Source organism: Strongylocentrotus purpuratus, unplaced genomic scaffold (genome assembly GCF_000002235.5).
Source record: "Strongylocentrotus purpuratus isolate Spur 01 unplaced genomic scaffold, Spur_5.0 spur5_scaffold_18, whole genome shotgun sequence".
NCBI lineage: Eukaryota > Metazoa > Echinodermata > Echinoidea > Camarodonta > Strongylocentrotidae > Strongylocentrotus > Strongylocentrotus purpuratus.
Window position 1 is genome coordinate 2,994,663 of NW_022145603.1, and position 18,020 is coordinate 3,012,682.

The 18,020-nt window shown below is 35.6% G+C and overlaps 1 long non-coding RNA gene across 1 annotated transcript; it reads left to right on the forward strand.

The window, feature by feature from the left end:
- The first annotated feature begins 15,862 nt into the window (after nucleotides 1–15,862).
- Nucleotides 15,863–17,946, forward strand: LOC115925293. Its single transcript, XR_004064610.1, has 4 exons — nucleotides 15,863–15,941; nucleotides 16,527–16,637; nucleotides 17,224–17,334; nucleotides 17,921–17,946. It is a non-coding gene; the product is annotated as an uncharacterized LOC115925293 (long non-coding RNA).
- The last annotated feature ends 74 nt before the right edge of the window (nucleotides 17,947–18,020 follow it).

The following is an 18,020-nucleotide window of genomic DNA, read 5'->3' on the forward strand; positions in this document are numbered from 1 at the left end:
GTAAACTTGAACCTTGTATAGGACATTGTTTTTTCATCCCAAATGAAAGATTTCAAGCTTTCCCGTCCCTTTTTTCTGGCAGGGACACATGCACGTTTATTTCGAATTTTTATTTCAACCTGAAAATATTTTCTATCTCAGGCAACAATTCTGAAATAAATACGAATATTAAACGAGACATTGAGTTAATTTACCTCATTTGCTAAAATTGCTATTTCTTTTCTATCTGAAGTGAAATTAATCCTCAGCTGTCATTATTTAGAATACAACATATCAGTTTTTTAATTTCATGTTCCTGTCATCCCCCAAACAAAACAAAAAAATCTGTCAAAATGGGAATTGTTTTCTTGTCACTTTCATCGCACTCTCTATCTTTGGAACTTCATTTGCACAGAGATCGACGAATGTTCCAGCAGTCCTTGTATGAATGGAGGAGATTGCGTTGATGGAGTCAGCTCCTTTACTTGCACCTGTGCTGTTGGTTTTACTGGGGATACGTGTGCAGGTAAGCTATACTGTCGAATCAGAGTAAATACCTACATTAATACTCTTTTTGAGTAATGCAATGCCTCCTTGCTCTTCGAAAGATATAAATAAAAGGTACACAAGGACGAAATTAGACATAATATCTAGTATTTGGAGAGGAAAATCTTTGCATCCCAATCCTAACCAGTGAACTCCTGTCCTTTAGGTGTCTGTAAACTTGAACCTTGTATAGGACATTGTTTTTTCATCCCAAATAAAGATTTCAAGCTTTCCCGTCCCTTTTTTCTGGCAGGGACACATGCACGTTTATTTCGAATTTTTATTTCAACCTGAAAATATTTTCTATCTCAGGCAACAATTCTGAAATAAATACGAATATTAAACGAGACATTGAGTTAATTTACCTCATTTGCTAAAATTGCTATTTCTTTTCTATCTGAAGTGAAATTAATCCTCAGCTGTCATTATTTAGAATACAACATATCAGTTTTTTAATTTCATGTTCCTGTCATCCCCCAAACAAAAAAAAATCTGTCAAAATGGGAATTGTTTTCTTGTCACTTTCATCGCACTCTCTATCTTTGGAACTTCATTTGCACAGAGATCGACGAATGTTCCAGCAGTCCTTGTATGAATGGAGGAGATTGCGTTGATGGAGTCAGCTCCTTTACTTGCACCTGTGCTGTTGGTTTTACTGGGGATACGTGTGCAGGTAAGCTATACTGTCGAATCAGAGTAAATACCTACATTAATACTCTTTTTGAGTAATGCAATGCCTCCTTGCTCTTCGAAAGATATAAATAAAAGGTACACAAGGACGAAATTAGACATAATATCTAGTATTTGGAGAGGAAAATCTTTGCATCCCAATCCTAACCAGTGAACTCCTGTCCTTTAGGTGTCTGTAAACTTGAACCTTGTATAGGACATTGTTTTTTCATCCCAAATAAAAGATTTCAAGCTTTCCCGTCCCTTTTTTCTGGCAGGGACACATGCACGTTTATTTCGAATTTTTATTTCAACCTGAAAATATTTTCTATCTCAGGCAACAATTCTGAAATAAATACGAATATTAAACGAGACATTGAGTTAATTTACCTCATTTGCTAAAATTGCTATTTCTTTTCTATCTGAAGTGAAATTAATCCTCAGCTGTCATTATTTAGAATACAACATATCAGTTTTTTAATTTCATGTTCCTGTCATCCCCCAAACAAAACAAAAAAATCTGTCAAAATGGGAATTGTTTTCTTGTCACTTTCATCGCACTCTCTATCTTTGGAACTTCATTTGCACAGAGATCGACGAATGTTCCAGCAGTCCTTGTATGAATGGAGGAGATTGCGTTGATGGAGTCAGCTCCTTTACTTGCACCTGTGCTGTTGGTTTTACTGGGGATACGTGTGCAGGTAAGCTATACTGTCGAATCAGAGTAAATACCTACATTAATACTCTTTTTGAGTAATGCAATGCCTCCTTGCTCTTCGAAAGATATAAATAAAAGGTACACAAGGACGAAATTAGACATAATATCTAGTATTTGGAGAGGAAAATCTTTGCATCCCAATCCTAACCAGTGAACTCCTGTCCTTTAGGTGTCTGTAAACTTGAACCTTGTATAGGACATTGTTTTTTCATCCCAAATAAAAGATTTCAAGCTTTCCCGTCCCTTTTTTCTGGCAGGGACACATGCACGTTTATTTCGAATTTTTATTTCAACCTGAAAATATTTTCTATCTCAGGCAACAATTCTGAAATAAATACGAATATTAAACGAGACATTGAGTTAATTTACCTCATTTGCTAAAATTGCTATTTCTTTTCTATCTGAAGTGAAATTAATCCTCAGCTGTCATTATTTAGAATACAACATATCAGTTTTTTAATTTCATGTTCCTGTCATCCCCCAAACAAAACAAAAAAATCTGTCAAAATGGGAATTGTTTTCTTGTCACTTTCATCGCACTCTCTATCTTTGGAACTTCATTTGCACAGAGATCGACGAATGTTCCAGCAGTCCTTGTATGAATGGAGGAGATTGCGTTGATGGAGTCAGCTCCTTTACTTGCACCTGTGCTGTTGGTTTTACTGGGGATACGTGTGCAGGTAAGTCTATACTGTCGAATCAGAGTAAATACCTACATTAATACTCTTTTTGAGTAATGCAATGCCTCCTTGCTCTTCGAAAGATATAAATAAAAGGTACACAAGGACGAAATTAGACATAATATCTAGTATTTGGAGAGGAAAATCTTTGCATCCCAATCCTAACCAGTGAACTCCTGTCCTTTAGGTGTCTGTAAACTTGAACCTTGTATAGGACATTGTTTTTTCATCCCAAATAAAAGATTTCAAGCTTTCCCGTCCCTTTTTTCTGGCAGGGACACATGCACGTTTATTTCGAATTTTTATTTCAACCTGAAAATATTTTCTATCTCAGGCAACAATTCTGAAATAAATACGAATATTAAACGAGACATTGAGTTAATTTACCTCATTTGCTAAAATTGCTATTTCTTTTCTATCTGAAGTGAAATTAATCCTCAGCTGTCATTATTTAGAATACAACATATCAGTTTTTTAATTTCATGTTCCTGTCATCCCCCAAACAAAACAAAAAAATCTGTCAAAATGGGAATTGTTTTCTTGTCACTTTCATCGCACTCTCTATCTTTGGAACTTCATTTGCACAGAGATCGACGAATGTTCCAGCAGTCCTTGTATGAATGGAGGAGATTGCGTTGATGGAGTCAGCTCCTTTACTTGCACCTGTGCTGTTGGTTTTACTGGGGATACGTGTGCAGGTAAGCTATACTGTCGAATCAGAGTAAATACCTACATTAATACTCTTTTTGAGTAATGCAATGCCTCCTTGCTCTTCGAAAGATATAAATAAAAGGTACACAAGGACGAAATTAGACATAATATCTAGTATTTGGAGAGGAAAATCTTTGCATCCCAATCCTAACCAGTGAACTCCTGTCCTTTAGGTGTCTGTAAACTTGAACCTTGTATAGGACATTGTTTTTTCATCCCAAATAAAAGATTTCAAGCTTTCCCGTCCCTTTTTTCTGGCAGGGACACATGCACGTTTATTTCGAATTTTTATTTCAACCTGAAAATATTTTCTATCTCAGGCAACAATTCTGAAATAAATACGAATATTAAACGAGACATTGAGTTAATTTACCTCATTTGCTAAAATTGCTATTTCTTTTCTATCTGAAGTGAAATTAATCCTCAGCTGTCATTATTTAGAATACAACATATCAGTTTTTTAATTTCATGTTCCTGTCATCCCCCAAACAAAACAAAAAAATCTGTCAAAATGGGAATTGTTTTCTTGTCACTTTCATCGCACTCTCTATCTTTGGAACTTCATTTGCACAGAGATCGACGAATGTTCCAGCAGTCCTTGTATGAATGGAGGAGATTGCGTTGATGGAGTCAGCTCCTTTACTTGCACCTGTGCTGTTGGTTTTACTGGGGATACGTGTGCAGGTAAGCTATACTGTCGAATCAGAGTAAATACCTACATTAATACTCTTTTTGAGTAATGCAATGCCTCCTTGCTCTTCGAAAGATATAAATAAAAGGTACACAAGGACGAAATTAGACATAATATCTAGTATTTGGAGAGGAAAATCTTTGCATCCCAATCCTAACCAGTGAACTCCTGTCCTTTAGGTGTCTGTAAACTTGAACTTTGTATAGGACATTGTTTTTTCATCCCAAATAAAGATTTCAAGCTTTCCCGTCCCTTTTTTCTGGCAGGGACACATGCACGTTTATTTCGAATTTTTATTTCAACCTGAAAATATTTTCTATCTCAGGCAACAATTCTGAAATAAATACGAATATTAAACGAGACATTGAGTTAATTTACCTCATTTGCTAAAATTGCTATTTCTTTTCTATCTGAAGTGAAATTAATCCTCAGCTGTCATTATTTAGAATACAACATATTGTTTTTTAATTTCATGTTCCTGTCATCCCCCAAACAAAACAAAAAAATCTGTCAAAATGGGAATTGTTTTCTTGTCACTTTCATCGCACTCTCTATCTTTGGAACTTCATTTGCACAGAGATCGACGAATGTTCCAGCAGTCCTTGTATGAATGGAGGAGATTGCGTTGATGGAGTCAGCTCCTTTACTTGCACCTGTGCTGTTGGTTTTACTGGGGATACGTGTGCAGGTAAGCTATACTGTCGAATCAGAGTAAATACCTACATTAATACTCTTTTTGAGTAATGCAATGCCTCCTTGCTCTTCGAAAGATATAAATAAAAGGTACACAAGGACGAAATTAGACATAATATCTAGTATTTGGAGAGGAAAATCTTTGCATCCCATCCTAACCAGTGAACTCCTGTCCTTTAGGTGTCTGTAAACTTGAACCTTGTATAGGACATTGTTTTTTCATCCCAAATAAAAGATTTCAAGCTTTCCCGTCCCTTTTTTCTGGCAGGGACACATGCACGTTTATTTCGAATTTTTATTTCAACCTGAAAATATTTTCTATCTCAGGCAACAATTCTGAAATAAATACGAATATTAAACGAGACATTGAGTTAATTTACCTCATTTGCTAAAATTGCTATTTCTTTTCTATCTGAAGTGAAATTAATCCTCAGCTGTCATTATTTAGAATACAACATATCAGTTTTTTAATTTCATGTTCCTGTCATCCCCCAAACAAAACAAAAAAATCTGTCAAAATGGGAATTGTTTTCTTGTCACTTTCATCGCACTCTCTATCTTTGGAACTTCATTTGCACAGAGATCGACGAATGTTCCAGCAGTCCTTGTATGAATGGAGGAGATTGCGTTGATGGAGTCAGCTCCTTTACTTGCACCTGTGCTGTTGGTTTTACTGGGGATACGTGTGCAGGTAAGCTATACTGTCGAATCAGAGTAAATACCTACATTAATACTCTTTTTGAGTAATGCAATGCCTCCTTGCTCTTCGAAAGATATAAATAAAAGGTACACAAGGACGAAATTAGACATAATATCTAGTATTTGGAGAGGAAAATCTTTTCATCCCAATCCTAACCAGTGAACTCCTGTCCTTTAGGTGTCTGTAAACTTGAACCTTGTATAGGACATTGTTTTTTCATCCCAAATAAAGATTTCAAGCTTTCCCGTCCCTTTTTTCTGGCAGGGACACATGCACGTTTATTTCGAATTTTTATTTCAACCTGAAAATATTTTCTATCTCAGGCAACAATTCTGAAATAAATACGAATATTAAACGAGACATTGAGTTAATTTACCTCATTTGCTAAAATTGCTATTTCTTTTCTATCTGAAGTGAAATTAATCCTCAGCTGTCATTATTTAGAATACAACATATCAGTTTTTTAATTTCATGTTCCTGTCATCCCCCAAACAAAACAAAAAAATCTGTCAAAATGGGAATTGTTTTCTTGTCACTTTCATCGCACTCTCTATCTTTGGAACTTCATTTGCACAGAGATCGACGAATGTTCCAGCAGTCCTTGTATGAATGGAGGAGATTGCGTTGATGGAGTCAGCTCCTTTACTTGCACCTGTGCTGTTGGTTTTACTGGGGATACGTGTGCAGGTAAGCTATACTGTCGAATCAGAGTAAATACCTACATTAATACTCTTTTTGAGTAATGCAATGCCTCCTTGCTCTTCGAAAGATATAAATAAAAGGTACACAAGGACGAAATTAGACATAATATCTAGTATTTGGAGAGGAAAATCTTTGCATCCCAATCCTAACCAGTGAACTCCTGTCCTTTAGGTGTCTGTAAACTTGAACTTTGTATAGGACATTGTTTTTTCATCCCAAATAAAAGATTTCAAGCTTTCCCGTCCCTTTTTTCTGGCAGGGACACATGCACGTTTATTTCGAATTTTTATTTCAACCTGAAAATATTTTCTATCTCAGGCAACAATTCTGAAATAAATACGAATATTAAACGAGACATTGAGTTAATTTACCTCATTTGCTAAAATTGCTATTTCTTTTCTATCTGAAGTGAAATTAATCCTCAGCTGTCATTATTTAGAATACAACATATTAGTTTTTTAATTTCATGTTCCTGTCATCCCCCAAACAAAACAAAAAAATCTGTCAAAATGGGAATTGTTTTCTTGTCACTTTCATCGCACTCTCTATCTTTGGAACTTCATTTGCACAGAGATCGACGAATGTTCCAGCAGTCCTTGTATGAATGGAGGAGATTGCGTTGATGGAGTCAGCTCCTTTACTTGCACCTGTGCTGTTGGTTTTACTGGGGATACGTGTGCAGGTAAGCTATACTGTCGAATCAGAGTAAATACCTACATTAATACTCTTTTTGAGTAATGCAATGCCTCCTTGCTCTTCGAAAGATATAAATAAAAGGTACACAAGGACGAAATTAGACATAATATCTAGTATTTGGAGAGGAAAATCTTTGCATCCCAATCCTAACCAGTGAACTCCTGTCCTTTAGGTGTCTGTAAACTTGAACCTTGTATAGGACATTGTTTTTTCATCCCAAATAAAAGATTTCAAGCTTTCCCGTCCCTTTTTTCTGGCAGGGACACATGCACGTTTATTTCGAATTTTTATTTCAACCTGAAAATATTTTCTATCTCAGGCAACAATTCTGAAATAAATACGAATATTAAACGAGACATTGAGTTAATTTACCTCATTTGCTAAAATTGCTATTTCTTTTCTATCTGAAGTGAAATTAATCCTCAGCTGTCATTATTTAGAATACAACATATCAGTTTTTTAATTTCATGTTCCTGTCATCCCCCAAACAAAACAAAAAAATCTGTCAAAATGGGAATTGTTTTCTTGTCACTTTCATCGCACTCTCTATCTTTGGAACTTCATTTGCACAGAGATCGACGAATGTTCCAGCAGTCCTTGTATGAATGGAGGAGATTGCGTTGATGGAGTCAGCTCCTTTACTTGCACCTGTGCTGTTGGTTTTACTGGGGATACGTGTGCAGGTAAGCTATACTGTCGAATCAGAGTAAATACCTACATTAATACTCTTTTTGAGTAATGCAATGCCTCCTTGCTCTTCGAAAGATATAAATAAAAGGTACACAAGGACGAAATTAGACATAATATCTAGTATTTGGAGAGGAAAATCTTTTCATCCCAATCCTAACCAGTGAACTCCTGTCCTTTAGGTGTCTGTAAACTTGAACCTTGTATAGGACATTGTTTTTTCATCCCAAATAAAAGATTTCAAGCTTTCCCGTCCCTTTTTTCTGGCAGGGACACATGCACGTTTATTTCGAATTTTTATTTCAACCTGAAAATATTTTCTATCTCAGGCAACAATTCTGAAATAAATACGAATATTAAACGAGACATTGAGTTAATTTACCTCATTTGCTAAAATTGCTATTTCTTTTCTATCTGAAGTGAAATTAATCCTCAGCTGTCATTATTTAGAATACAACATATCAGTTTTTTAATTTCATGTTCCTGTCATCCCCCAAACAAAACAAAAAAATCTGTCAAAATGGGAATTGTTTTCTTGTCACTTTCATCGCACTCTCTATCTTTGGAACTTCATTTGCACAGAGATCGACGAATGTTCCAGCAGTCCTTGTATGAATGGAGGAGATTGCGTTGATGGAGTCAGCTCCTTTACTTGCACCTGTGCTGTTGGTTTTACTGGGGATACGTGTGCAGGTAAGCTATACTGTCGAATCAGAGTAAATACCTACATTAATACTCTTTTTGAGTAATGCAATGCCTCCTTGCTCTTCGAAAGATATAAATAAAAGGTACACAAGGACGAAATTAGACATAATATCTAGTATTTGGAGAGGAAAATCTTTGCATCCCAATCCTAACCAGTGAACTCCTGTCCTTTAGGTGTCTGTAAACTTGAACTTTGTATAGGACATTGTTTTTTCATCCCAAATAAAAGATTTCAAGCTTTCCCGTCCCTTTTTTCTGGCAGGGACACATGCACGTTTATTTCGAATTTTTATTTCAACCTGAAAATATTTTCTATCTCAGGCAACAATTCTGAAATAAATACGAATATTAAACGAGACATTGAGTTAATTTACCTCATTTGCTAAAATTGCTATTTCTTTTCTATCTGAAGTGAAATTAATCCTCAGCTGTCATTATTTAGAATACAACATATCAGTTTTTTAATTTCATGTTCCTGTCATCCCCCAAACAAAACAAAAAAATCTGTCAAAATGGGAATTGTTTTCTTGTCACTTTCATCGCACTCTCTATCTTTGGAACTTCATTTGCACAGAGATCGACGAATGTTCCAGCAGTCCTTGTATGAATGGAGGAGATTGCGTTGATGGAGTCAGCTCCTTTACTTGCACCTGTGCTGTTGGTTTTACTGGGGATACGTGTGCAGGTAAGCTATACTGTCGAATCAGAGTAAATACCTACATTAATACTCTTTTTGAGTAATGCAATGCCTCCTTGCTCTTCGAAAGATATAAATAAAAGGTACACAAGGACGAAATTAGACATAATATCTAGTATTTGGAGAGGAAAATCTTTGCATCCCAATCCTAACCAGTGAACTCCTGTCCTTTAGGTGTCTGTAAACTTGAACTTTGTATAGGACATTGTTTTTTCATCCCAAATAAAAGATTTCAAGCTTTCCCGTCCCTTTTTTTCTGGCAGGGACACATGCACGTTTATTTCGAATTTTTATTTCAACCTGAAAATATTTTCTATCTCAGGCAACAATTCTGAAATAAATACGAATATTAAACGAGACATTGAGTTAATTTACCTCATTTGCTAAAATTGCTATTTCTTTTCTATCTGAAGTGAAATTAATCCTCAGCTGTCATTATTTAGAATACAACATATTAGTTTTTTAATTTCATGTTCCTGTCATCCCCCAAACAAAACAAAAAAATCTGTCAAAATGGGAATTGTTTTCTTGTCACTTTCATCGCACTCTCTATCTTTGGAACTTCATTTGCACAGAGATCGACGAATGTTCCAGCAGTCCTTGTATGAATGGAGGAGATTGCGTTGATGGAGTCAGCTCCTTTACTTGCACCTGTGCTGTTGGTTTTACTGGGGATACGTGTGCAGGTAAGCTATACTGTCGAATCAGAGTAAATACCTACATTAATACTCTTTTTGAGTAATGCAATGCCTCCTTGCTCTTCGAAAGATATAAATAAAAGGTACACAAGGACGAAATTAGACATAATATCTAGTATTTGGAGAGGAAAATCTTTGCATCCCAATCCTAACCAGTGAACTCCTGTCCTTTAGGTGTCTGTAAACTTGAACCTTGTATAGGACATTGTTTTTTCATCCCAAATAAAAGATTTCAAGCTTTCCCGTCCCTTTTTTCTGGCAGGGACACATGCACGTTTATTTCGAATTTTTATTTCAACCTGAAAATATTTTCTATCTCAGGCAACAATTCTGAAATAAATACGAATATTAAACGAGACATTGAGTTAATTTACCTCATTTGCTAAAATTGCTATTTCTTTTCTATCTGAAGTGAAATTAATCCTCAGCTGTCATTATTTAGAATACAACATATCAGTTTTTTAATTTCATGTTCCTGTCATCCCCCAAACAAAACAAAAAATCTGTCAAAATGGGAATTGTTTTCTTGTCACTTTCATCGCACTCTCTATCTTTGGAACTTCATTTGCACAGAGATCGACGAATGTTCCAGCAGTCCTTGTATGAATGGAGGAGATTGCGTTGATGGAGTCAGCTCCTTTACTTGCACCTGTGCTGTTGGTTTTACTGGGGATACGTGTGCAGGTAAGCTATACTGTCGAATCAGAGTAAATACCTACATTAATACTCTTTTTGAGTAATGCAATGCCTCCTTGCTCTTCGAAAGATATAAATAAAAGGTACACAAGGACGAAATTAGACATAATATCTAGTATTTGGAGAGGAAAATCTTTTCATCCCAATCCTAACCAGTGAACTCCTGTCCTTTAGGTGTCTGTAAACTTGAACCTTGTATAGGACATTGTTTTTTCATCCCAAATAAAAGATTTCAAGCTTTCCCGTCCCTTTTTTCTGGCAGGGACACATGCACGTTTATTTCGAATTTTTATTTCAACCTGAAAATATTTTCTATCTCAGGCAACAATTCTGAAATAAATACGAATATTAAACGAGACATTGAGTTAATTTACCTCATTTGCTAAAATTGCTATTTCTTTTCTATCTGAAGTGAAATTAATCCTCAGCTGTCATTATTTAGAATACAACATATCAGTTTTTTAATTTCATGTTCCTGTCATCCCCCAAACAAAACAAAAAAATCTGTCAAAATGGGAATTGTTTTCTTGTCACTTTCATCGCACTCTCTATCTTTGGAACTTCATTTGCACAGAGATCGACGAATGTTCCAGCAGTCCTTGTATGAATGGAGGAGATTGCGTTGATGGAGTCAGCTCCTTTACTTGCACCTGTGCTGTTGGTTTTACTGGGGATACGTGTGCAGGTAAGCTATACTGTCGAATCAGAGTAAATACCTACATTAATACTCTTTTTGAGTAATGCAATGCCTCCTTGCTCTTCGAAAGATATAAATAAAAGGTACACAAGGACGAAATTAGACATAATATCTAGTATTTGGAGAGGAAAATCTTTGCATCCCAATCCTAACCAGTGAACTCCTGTCCTTTAGGTGTCTGTAAACTTGAACTTTGTATAGGACATTGTTTTTTCATCCCAAATAAAAGATTTCAAGCTTTCCCGTCCCTTTTTTCTGGCAGGGACACATGCACGTTTATTTCGAATTTTTATTTCAACCTGAAAATATTTTCTATCTCAGGCAACAATTCTGAAATAAATACGAATATTAAACGAGACATTGAGTTAATTTACCTCATTTGCTAAAATTGCTATTTCTTTTCTATCTGAAGTGAAATTAATCCTCAGCTGTCATTATTTAGAATACAACATATTAGTTTTTTAATTTCATGTTCCTGTCATCCCCCAAACAAAACAAAAAAATCTGTCAAAATGGGAATTGTTTTCTTGTCACTTTCATCGCACTCTCTATCTTTGGAACTTCATTTGCACAGAGATCGACGAATGTTCCAGCAGTCCTTGTATGAATGGAGGAGATTGCGTTGATGGAGTCAGCTCCTTTACTTGCACCTGTGCTGTTGGTTTTACTGGGGATACGTGTGCAGGTAAGCTATACTGTCGAATCAGAGTAAATACCTACATTAATACTCTTTTTGAGTAATGCAATGCCTCCTTGCTCTTCGAAAGATATAAATAAAAGGTACACAAGGACGAAATTAGACATAATATCTAGTATTTGGAGAGGAAAATCTTTGCATCCCAATCCTAACCAGTGAACTCCTGTCCTTTAGGTGTCTGTAAACTTGAACCTTGTATAGGACATTGTTTTTTCATCCCAAATAAAAGATTTCAAGCTTTCCCGTCCCTTTTTTCTGGCAGGGACACATGCACGTTTATTTCGAATTTTTATTTCAACCTGAAAATATTTTCTATCTCAGGCAACAATTCTGAAATAAATACGAATATTAAACGAGACATTGAGTTAATTTACCTCATTTGCTAAAATTGCTATTTCTTTTCTATCTGAAGTGAAATTAATCCTCAGCTGTCATTATTTAGAATACAACATATCAGTTTTTTAATTTCATGTTCCTGTCATCCCCCAAACAAAACAAAAAAATCTGTCAAAATGGGAATTGTTTTCTTGTCACTTTCATCGCACTCTCTATCTTTGGAACTTCATTTGCACAGAGATCGACGAATGTTCCAGCAGTCCTTGTATGAATGGAGGAGATTGCGTTGATGGAGTCAGCTCCTTTACTTGCACCTGTGCTGTTGGTTTTACTGGGGATACGTGTGCAGGTAAGCTATACTGTCGAATCAGAGTAAATACCTACATTAATACTCTTTTTGAGTAATGCAATGCCTCCTTGCTCTTCGAAAGATATAAATAAAAGGTACACAAGGACGAAATTAGACATAATATCTAGTATTTGGAGAGGAAAATCTTTTCATCCCAATCCTAACCAGTGAACTCCTGTCCTTTAGGTGTCTGTAAACTTGAACCTTGTATAGGACATTGTTTTTTCATCCCAAATAAAAGATTTCAAGCTTTCCCGTCCCTTTTTTCTGGCAGGGACACATGCACGTTTATTTCGAATTTTTATTTCAACCTGAAAATATTTTCTATCTCAGGCAACAATTCTGAAATAAATACGAATATTAAACGAGACATTGAGTTAATTTACCTCATTTGCTAAAATTGCTATTTCTTTTCTATCTGAAGTGAAATTAATCCTCAGCTGTCATTATTTAGAATACAACATATCAGTTTTTTAATTTCATGTTCCTGTCATCCCCCAAACAAAACAAAAAAATCTGTCAAAATGGGAATTGTTTTCTTGTCACTTTCATCGCACTCTCTATCTTTGGAACTTCATTTGCACAGAGATCGACGAATGTTCCAGCAGTCCTTGTATGAATGGAGGAGATTGCGTTGATGGAGTCAGCTCCTTTACTTGCACCTGTGCTGTTGGTTTTACTGGGGATACGTGTGCAGGTAAGCTATACTGTCGAATCAGAGTAAATACCTACATTAATACTCTTTTTGAGTAATGCAATGCCTCCTTGCTCTTCGAAAGATATAAATAAAAGGTACACAAGGACGAAATTAGACATAATATCTAGTATTTGGAGAGGAAAATCTTTGCATCCCAATCCTAACCAGTGAACTCCTGTCCTTTAGGTGTCTGTAAACTTGAACTTTGTATAGGACATTGTTTTTTCATCCCAAATAAAAGATTTCAAGCTTTCCCGTCCCTTTTTTCTGGCAGGGACACATGCACGTTTATTTCGAATTTTTATTTCAACCTGAAAATATTTTCTATCTCAGGCAACAATTCTGAAATAAATACGAATATTAAACGAGACATTGAGTTAATTTACCTCATTTGCTAAAATTGCTATTTCTTTTCTATCTGAAGTGAAATTAATCCTCAGCTGTCATTATTTAGAATACAACATATTAGTTTTTTAATTTCATGTTCCTGTCATCCCCCAAACAAAACAAAAAAATCTGTCAAAATGGGAATTGTTTTCTTGTCACTTTCATCGCACTCTCTATCTTTGGAACTTCATTTGCACAGAGATCGACGAATGTTCCAGCAGTCCTTGTATGAATGGAGGAGATTGCGTTGATGGAGTCAGCTCCTTTACTTGCACCTGTGCTGTTGGTTTTACTGGGGATACGTGTGCAGGTAAGCTATACTGTCGAATCAGAGTAAATACCTACATTAATACTCTTTTTGAGTAATGCAATGCCTCCTTGCTCTTCGAAAGATATAAATAAAAGGTACACAAGGACGAAATTAGACATAATATCTAGTATTTGGAGAGGAAAATCTTTGCATCCCAATCCTAACCAGTGAACTCCTGTCCTTTAGGTGTCTGTAAACTTGAACCTTGTATAGGACATTGTTTTTTCATCCCAAATAAAAGATTTCAAGCTTTCCCGTCCCTTTTTTCTGGCAGGGACACATGCACGTTTATTTCGAATTTTTATTTCAACCTGAAAATATTTTCTATCTCAGGCAACAATTCTGAAATAAATACGAATATTAAACGAGACATTGAGTTAATTTACCTCATTTGCTAAAATTGCTATTTCTTTTCTATCTGAAGTGAAATTAATCCTCAGCTGTCATTATTTAGAATACAACATATCAGTTTTTTAATTTCATGTTCCTGTCATCCCCCAAACAAAACAAAAAAATCTGTCAAAATGGGAATTGTTTTCTTGTCACTTTCATCGCACTCTCTATCTTTGGAACTTCATTTGCACAGAGATCGACGAATGTTCCAGCAGTCCTTGTATGAATGGAGGAGATTGCGTTGATGGAGTCAGCTCCTTTACTTGCACCTGTGCTGTTGGTTTTACTGGGGATACGTGTGCAGGTAAGCTATACTGTCGAATCAGAGTAAATACCTACATTAATACTCTTTTTGAGTAATGCAATGCCTCACTTGCACCTGTGCTGTTGGTTTTACTGGGGATACGTGTGCAGGTAAGCTATACTGTCGAATCAGAGTAAATACCTACATTAATACTCTTTTTGAGTAATGCAATGCCTCCTTGCTCTTCGAAAGATATAAATAAAAGGTACACAAGGACGAAATTAGACATAATATCTAGTATTTGGAGAGGAAAATCTTTTCATCCCAATCCTAACCAGTGAACTCCTGTCCTTTAGGTGTCTGTAAACTTGAACCTTGTATAGGACATTGTTTTTTCATCCCAAATAAAAGATTTCAAGCTTTCCCGTCCCTTTTTTCTGGCAGGGACACATGCACGTTTATTTCGAATTTTTATTTCAACCTGAAAATATTTTCTATCTCAGGCAACAATTCTGAAATAAATACGAATATTAAACGAGACATTGAGTTAATTTACCTCATTTGCTAAAATTGCTATTTCTTTTCTATCTGAAGTGAAATTAATCCTCAGCTGTCATTATTTAGAATACAACATATCAGTTTTTTAATTTCATGTTCCTGTCATCCCCCAAACAAAACAAAAAAATCTGTCAAAATGGGAATTGTTTTCTTGTCACTTTCATCGCACTCTCTATCTTTGGAACTTCATTTGCACAGAGATCGACGAATGTTCCAGCAGTCCTTGTATGAATGGAGGAGATTGCGTTGATGGAGTCAGCTCCTTTACTTGCACCTGTGCTGTTGGTTTTACTGGGGATACGTGTGCAGGTAAGCTATACTGTCGAATCAGAGGAAATACCTACATTAATACTCTTTTTGAGTAATGCAATGCCTCCTTGCTCTTCGAAAGATAAAAATAAAAGGTACACAAGGACGAAATTAGACATAATATCTAGTATTTGGAGAGGAAAATCTTTGCATCCCAATCCTAACCAGTGAACTCCTGTCCTTAAGGTGTCTGTAAACTTGAACCTTGTATAGGACATTGTTTTTTCATCCCAAATGAAAGATTTCAAGCTTTCCTGTCCCTTTTTTCTGGCAGGGACACATGCACGTTTATTTCGAATTTTTATTTCAACCTGAAAATATTTTCTATCTCAGGCAACAATTCTGAAATAAATACGAATATTAAACGAGACATTGAGTTAATTTACCTCATTTGCTAAAATTGCAATTTTTTTCTATCTGAAGTGAAATTAATCCTCAGCTGTCATTATTTAGAATACAAAAAATCAGTTTTTTAATTTCATGTTCCTGTCATCCCCCAAACAAAACAAAAAAATCTGTCAAAATGGGAATTGTTTTTTTGTCACTTTCATCGCACTCTCTATCTTTGGAACTTAATTTGCACAGAGATCGACGAATGTTCCAGCAGTCATTGTATGAATGGAGGAGATTGTGTTGATGGAGTCAGCTCCTTTACTTGCACCTGTGCTGTTGGTTTTACTGGGGATACGTGTGCAGGTAAGCTATACTATCGAATCAGAGTAAATACCTACATTAATACTCTTTTTGAGTAATGCAATGCCTCCTTGCTCTTCGAAAGATAAAAATAAAAGGTACACAAGGACGAAATTAGACATAATATCTAGTATTTGGAGAGGAAAATCTTTGCATCCCAATCCTAACCAGTGAACTCCTGTCCTTAAGGTGTCTGTAAACTTGAACCTTGTATAGGACATTGTTTTTTCATCCCAAATGAAAGATTTCAAGCTTTCCTGTCCCTTTTTTCTGGCAGGGACACATGCACGTTTATTTCGAATTTTTATTTCAACCTGAAAATATTTTCTATCTCAGGCAACAATTCTGAAATAAATACGAATATTAAACGAGACATTGAGTTAATTTACCTCATTTGCTAAAATTGCAATTTTTTTCTATCTGAAGTGAAATTAATCCTCAGCTGTCATTATTTAGAATACAAAAAATCAGTTTTTTAATTTCATGTTCCTGTCATCCCCCAAACAAAACAAAAAAATCTGTCAAAATGGGAATTGTTTTTTTGTCACTTTCATCGCACTCTCTATCTTTGGAACTTAATTTGCACAGAGATCGACGAATGTTCCAGCAGTCCTTGTATGAATGGAGGAGATTGTGTTGATGGAGTCAGCTCCTTTACTTGCACCTGTGCTGTTGGTTTTACTGGGGATACGTGTGCAGGTAAGCTATACTATCGAATCAGAGTAAATACCTACATTAATACTCTTTTTGAGTAATGCAATGCCTCCTTGCTCTTCGAAAGATATAAATAAAAGGTACACAAGGACGAAATTAGACATAATATCTAGTAATTGGAGAGGAAAATCTTTGCATCCCAATCCTAACCAGTGAACTCCTGTCCTTTAGGTGTCTGTAAACTTGAACCTTGTATAGGACATTGTTTTTTCATCCCAAATGAAAGATTTCAAGCTTTCCCGTCCCTTTTTTCTGGCAGGGACACATGCACGTTTATTTCGAATTTTTATTTCAACCTGAAAATATTTTCTATCTCAGGCAACAATTCTGAAATAAATACGAATATTAAACGAGACATTGAGTTAATTTACCTCATTTGCTAAAATTGCAATTTTTTTCTATCTGAAGTGAAATTAATCCTCAGCTGTCATTATTTAGAATACAACATATCAGTTTTTTTAATTTCATGTTCCTGTCATCCCCCAAACAAAACAAAAAAATCTGTCAAAATGGGAATTGTTTTCTTGTCACTTTCATCGCACTCTCTATCTTTGGAACTTCATTTGCACAGAGATCGACGAATGTTCCAGCAGTCCTTGTATGAATGGAGGAGATTGCGTTGATGGAGTCAGCTCCTTTTCTTGCACCTGTGCTGTTGGTTTTACTGGGGATACGTGTGCAGGTAAGCTATACTGTCGAATCAGAGTAAATACCTACATTAATACTCTTTTTGAGTAATGCAATGCCTCCTTGCTCTTCGAAAGATATAAATAAAAGGTACACAAGGACGAAATTAGACATAATATCTAGTATTTGGAGAGGAAAATCTTTGCATCCCAATCCTAACCAGTGAACTCCTGTCCTTTAGGTGTCTGTAAACTTGAACCTTGTATAGGACATTGTTTTTTCATCCCAAATGAAAGATTTCAAGCTTTCCTGTCCCTTTTTTCTGGCAGGGACACATGCACGTTTATTTCGAATTTTTATTTCTACCTGAAAATATTTTCTATCTCAGGCAACAATTCTGAAATAAATACGAATATTAAACGAGACATTGAGTTAATTTACCTCATTTGCTAAAATTGCTATTTCTTTTCTATCTGAAGTGAAATTAATCCTCAGCTGTCATTATTTAGAATACAACATATCAGTTTTTTAATTTCATGTTCCTGTCATCCCCCAAACAAAACAAAAAAATCTGTCAAAATGGGAATTGTTTTCTTGTCACTTTCATCGCACTCTCTATCTTTGGAACTTCATTTGCACAGAGATCGACGAATGTTCCAGCAGTCCTTGTATGAATGGAGGAGATTGCGTTGATGGAGTCAGCTCCTTTACTTGCACCTGTGCTGTTGGTTTTACTGGGGA